The following is a 6,191-nucleotide window of genomic DNA, read 5'->3' on the forward strand; positions in this document are numbered from 1 at the left end:
AAGTGTGAGTACACCCTTAGTGTTTCCAACACTGTTTCAACTGATAAAAAATCTTTCTGACCTACTTCTTGAATCAACAGCAACTTCTGAATGAAGGTTTACCAAGCTCAGTTTAGTTCAGTTCAAACTCAGAAATTAATGTGGACTGTCATAAGAGAAAGTCATCCATAATAACAATGATGAAGTCATAGCACATAACACATTTCTATGAAATCTAAAAGCTGACAGTACATGAAGAGCAACAGGAAATTATCATTTTCTTTTGTTACATTCACTTCGCTCACCAACCTCTACCACCAAGCATTAAGCGCCGTTTTGAAAATGGGGGCTGAACACACTCCAAGGAGACGTGCCCACTCCTCCGTAACCCCTCTTAAATGATGATATAATTGGAAACAAATTCCTTTTTCTTTTACCTCATCTTTGCTTGATCATCTGCTGTCTTGCTGCTGCTGCTGTGCCGCATGAGCTGCACTTCACTTGCGTACCCCTTACCCCCACCTTCAACACCATCGCTGTGCGTCGTTGTTAAGAGGGGGGCTGAACGCAACCCTAGGAGTCATTCCTCCAAAACCCCTCTTTAACAGTGATACAATGGGAATCAAATAACAGTTGGTTTTTTTTACCTCCTCTTTGCTCGATCAGCTGCTGGCTTGCTGCTGCTCCTGTGCGGTGTGATCTGCATTTCATGTGGCGCTTCATACATTTTAAAGTCACTGCCTTGTCTCTCTTCTCCCCCAGACATCCTCAAACACTATTCAATCTCTTTTTGCTATTCCGTTATTTCACTGAGTAATATTTTCCGTTTGTTTGCACTAATGTGATCTTTACTCTCATTTTTTTGAGACTTTCGAATTTTCATACTTCCATTATCTCAGACCTGCTCTGCATGTGTATCACGGGACTTGCTTCCAAAGGTTGTAAGTATGACGTGACTTGTCCGTCTCGCATGACGTGAAAGTGTCTCTCTGTCTCTCTTCAAAAGATCTCGTCTCATCACAGTCTCGTCCCAAGTTTTTTTTTTTTATAATAGAGAGATGTATTTCAGGGTCCAGGAACAAATCCTGTACTATAAAGTCCATCCTGCCTGCTTTTGAGCCACTGTGCACTAGAAGGTCCACGCACATCACTAATTAACTGCTGGGATGTTACCACTAGTGATGAGCAAAACAGAGAAATTTAATCTCAAAGACGGTTTATGAAACTGATGTTCAAATTAGTTTTGCATTCAATTACTCAATCAATAAAACGCAAAACTCATTAACATTTTGGTTTTATTAAAGGTTTTTTTTTTTGTAGTGACAACTAGGAATGTTTATCCCTAAACACTGATTCACACTTCTACATTTACCTTCAATTTTGTCTGCAGCTGTGTAACCCTGGTAAATCCACAGTGCACCAGAACAGTTTGGTTTTATGCCTTTTATTCATGTTACCACAGGTGAGCACAGTTGAATGTTTTTTTAAGTTTTACATGCTGCACATTTTCTATATGAAGAGGTTGTGTAATTAAAGGCCAATTGTAATGGTTGCATCTTGAGTTTCTAAGGGTATGGCCTATAAGGTTGTGACCTCTGGTTCATCAGCTCGATGGGATAAAAGGATGGCTAGGTGCTCATTACTTTATCCAATCTGTGCATACAATACCTTAAATATAAACTAAAGCATTAATTGCTACTCTTTAATTTTTGTCTTTTTTTGGTTTTCTTTTATTTCCTGGATCTCGACTTTGATTCTTGTCTGTCATCTGGGTTTTTGTTGCTATTTTTATTTTCATTTATTTTGCTTTACTTTTACACATATCTCCCGGTTCTTCTCTGGAGATGTTTCATTGTCTCTTTTGAGGCAGGACAGCCTTGCAACCCACCAGTAAGCACATTACTGTGTCTTCTCTACAGGAAAAAGCACTACATGGTGTAGAAAACACAAAGGACAACAGATAAAGATTTGGGAGGGGTCGCCCCGTATATTATAGATTCGCTGTAAAGAAAGAGCGAGCGTTAGTGAGGAGAGACCTTGTATGACTGAGTCCAATATAAGACTGCTGTAGGGAACATCTAGTGGCTTCTTATTGCTGAAGGGGAGGAAGAGGCAAATCCTCCGAGGTGGAGGAAGAAAATGATGTTACCTGAGGGTGTGGTCTATAGCCAGAAGAAAGCGGGTTAGATGTTATTTGTTCCTGCAAAGAAGGAGAGAAGGTATTATTGCGCATGATTAGTCCCCGACTTTGGCATTTCAGCAATTACTAGGCCCTGCTGCTGCCTCTCATGCACATGTGTGTGACAAGGGGAACTCAACCCTTTACCTAACATGCTCCCTTACCTGTTTCTCGATTCCTGCAGATGATGAGGCTGGGGATATGCATTCAGTACCATGGAAGAATGTACCAAGTATCAACAACAACAACAACAACATTTATTTATATAGCACATTTTCATACAAAAAGTAGCTCAAAGTGCTTTACATAATGAAGAGAAGAAAAATAAAAGACAAAATAAGAAATTAAAATAAGACAACATTAGTTAACATAGAAAGGAGTAAGGTCCGATGGCCAGGGTGGACAGAAAAAACAAAAAAAAAACTCCAGAAGGCTGGAGAAAAAAAATAAAATCTGTAGGGGTTCCAGGCCACGAGACTGCCCAGTCCCCTCTGGGCATTCTACCTAGCATAAATGAAATAGTCCTCTTTGTAGTTCAGGTTTTTCACGGAGTCACTTGATGCCGATGGTCATACAGACTTCTGGCTTTTAATCCATCCATCATTGTTGGAACATCATGGTGCTTTGGGTAGATGGTGGTGGCGCACGCCACCAACAACAGGACACCGGAAAAGGAAACAGAAGAGAGAGTAGGGGTTAGTACAGATTTTGAATGAATAGTTATTATAATGAATTGGATATACAGAGTATCAGGAATAAATTACAGTGAAATGAAACTTTAGGACAATGATTACCAAGATTGTCATAACTAACACAGTGGATGTCATGCTATGTAAACAACCACAACACACTTCTCTTGGCTCAACAAAATGTCTACATGTGACAAGAAATGAGTCCAGTGATTTGTTTTTATCTAGAGAACTTTATTTAATCACTATATGACAGGGAGACCTAGCAGAATTAGTGAGGAAAACACATCCAGCAAGGAACTAAACATCTTTCTTTCTGTGTCCGTGGTGTTTTACAAAATTAAACTCTAAATTTCACAGTACATTCAATTTTGACTTAACAGTTTGGGAATTTCTGCTGACACTCTACATGATTCTCTATTAATTGATATTTTCATTTGTTTACTTTTTTGTTTACACTTACTACCCTTCGTAACATCATCATTAAAAATCAGTGTTGTGTCATTATACTTGATGTGTAGTTCTTTATTGTATTAGAACTGCTATAAAAATCCCATGGCATATTGTAATAGTAAAGTTGTAGAAAGAATATACTTTGTGTGATGTCATACCAACAAATTCCTGCCTGCTATTCTGCTTTGTGAGAGCAATAATTATCTTGGCGTCTAGTTAAGATTCCTGCAGAGACTTCCTGGAATTGTATTTTAAGAGCCTCTGTGAGAGCCAAGATGACCTGGAAGTACTTTGGAGTAGCTGGGACTGGAACCTGAAGTACTCCTGGGAGTAGCTTTATGAAGGCCTCCATCTCCTCATTTGGATGAGCTTACAGAAGGGAGAAGAGCAGTGGCAAGACTTTGCCTGGTGAGGAGGAGTAGTAGGAGTAGGAGAAAGATGAAGGCTGGGACGTAGGAAGGAGCATTATCTACAGACCAACACCTCACCCTGCCTTGACCTAAATACTGCTGTCACTTCACTCCTTTTCAGCCTGCAACTTAATTATGTGGGATCAGGGAATGGGTAGAAAAATGGATTCATTGACTAGTATTTCTTGGTGAAATATTTCCAGAGACTAGCTACAGAAAAGGTCTTACAGGATTGAATATAAAATTCTATTAATAACCTACAAAGCTTTAAATGGCCTTGCACCGGACTACATCAGTGACCTTCTAAATCACTGTGCTCCTGTTCGTCCACTAAGGTCCTCTGATTCTGGTAATCTTGTTGTGCCTCACACTAACCTGCACTCTATGGGTGACAGGGCCTTCAGCTCCATAGCACCCAGACTTTGGAATGACATTCCGAAATTAATTAGATCAGCTGACTCCACTCATTCTTTTAAAAAACAACATAAAACTCATCTATTTAGGAAGGCTTTCAACTTAACTTAACATTCTGCCCTTTCTTTCAGTTTACCTCTCTGTCCAGGTGCTTAGGATAATTTGTGTATCTGTTATATCACAAATTAGGTTATTTGTTAGGTTTTTCTTTTAGTATTGAATTTAGTATTTTACTCTGGTTTATTGTCCTTTGTTCTATTTAATGCTTTGTTATCTGTTGGGGCGAACCAGCCGGGACGCCTCGGAGGACCGGAGGAGGGCTTACGCCTCCTCCAGACCACGTGGGGGCGACTGCCCTGGTGGCTATGGGGACCACGGGTGCAGAGCTTTGAAGCTCAACCCTGTAGGGGCCCGTGGTCACCACCAGGGGACGCCCCAATGCCTTGGGAGCCCTGGCCCTCAGCACTTCTGCCACACCCGGAAGTGCTGGGGGGAAGAGGATCAGGGACACCCGGAGTGTTTCCGGGTGCGGAGCCGGTACTTCCACCACACTAGGGAGTGCTGGCGGAAGCTCATCGGAAGACACCTGGAGTACATCCAGGTATGGATAAAAGGGGCCGCCTCCCTCCATTCAGAGGCTGGAGTCGGGAGGACAAGAAGACGAGGTCTGGAAGGAGAGACAAGGATGCGGCCTGAAGAAATTGAGGCATTGTTGTTGGCCAGGACTTTGGGGCTGTTGTGCACAATTGTAAATATGAGTAGTGTAAATAAACGTGTGTTGGGTGACTTTAACGTGTCTGCCTGTCTGTGTCCGGGTCATCTTCCACAATAGATAGATAGATAGATAGATAGATAGATAGATAGATAGATAGATAGATAGATAGATAGATAGATAGATAGATAGATAGATAGATAGATAGATAGATAGATAGATAGATAGATAGATAGATAGATAGATAGATAGATAGATTGGCAAGACTATGCATCACAAGCTTGTCTAATTATATGATGTCTTAAGTCTCCAGACTGAGAGTTTTTCATATTTTTGTCTTACCTTTTTTGTCTTCATTGTGTTGCTCTAGAAAGGATTAGCATCTACAAGCAAATATTTCACTTCATTATACCTATAAGAGAATGTCAATCTGTACTTTGTGCCTTTATGTTGTAATCTGTTGTATATTCACTTTCATTAAATAATATATATTTAATATATTTTTGCCACTTACAGAATCCTCTAGTCAAAAAGACCAGGCTTTGTTAATAGAGATTCTAAATTATTTACAAAAGCTACAAGGAAAAATTCCTGAGATCAGAAGTCAAATTCCTTATGACATCAATTATGTGGTAGTTTTACAAAAGAGCGATTGTACTGCTGTACACTCACTGACCAAATTATTATGAACAGCTGTCCACCTGCTTGTCATTGTAATTTTCTAATCAGCCAATCATCTATCTATCATGTGGCAGCAGCACAATGCAAACAATCCTGCAGATAAAGGCCAGAAGCTTCAGTTAATGTTCATATCAAACAACAGAATGTGGAAAAATGTGATCTTAGTGATTTTAACCATGCCATTATTGTCAATGCCAGTTGGGCTGGTTTGAGTACTGAGTCAGTAACTGATGATCTCCTGTGATTTTTCAGGCACAACACTTTCTATCATTTTCTCAAAATGGTGCAAAAAACAACATCCAGTCAGCAGCAGTTTTGTGGATGAAAAAAACTTACCAATGAGAGATATCAGAGGAAAATGACCGGACTGATTCAATCTGACACAAAGGCTGCAGCAACTTAGATAACCACTCTGTACATCATGGTGAGCAGAAAAACATCCCTGAATCCACAAAATGTCAAATGTTGAAGTGGATGGACTAAAACATCAGAAAACAACATTGGGTTCCACTCCTGTCTGCCAAGAACAGTAACCTGAGGCTGCAGTGGGCACAGGCTCACCAAAATTGGATAGTTGAAGACTGCAAAAATGTATACTGGTCTGATGAATCTTGATTTCTGCTGAGGTACACTGATGGTGGGGCCAGAACGTACACCAATAGCATGAATCCATG

Source organism: Erpetoichthys calabaricus, chromosome 1, assembly GCF_900747795.2.
Source record: "Erpetoichthys calabaricus chromosome 1, fErpCal1.3, whole genome shotgun sequence".
Lineage (NCBI taxonomy): Eukaryota > Metazoa > Chordata > Cladistia > Polypteriformes > Polypteridae > Erpetoichthys > Erpetoichthys calabaricus.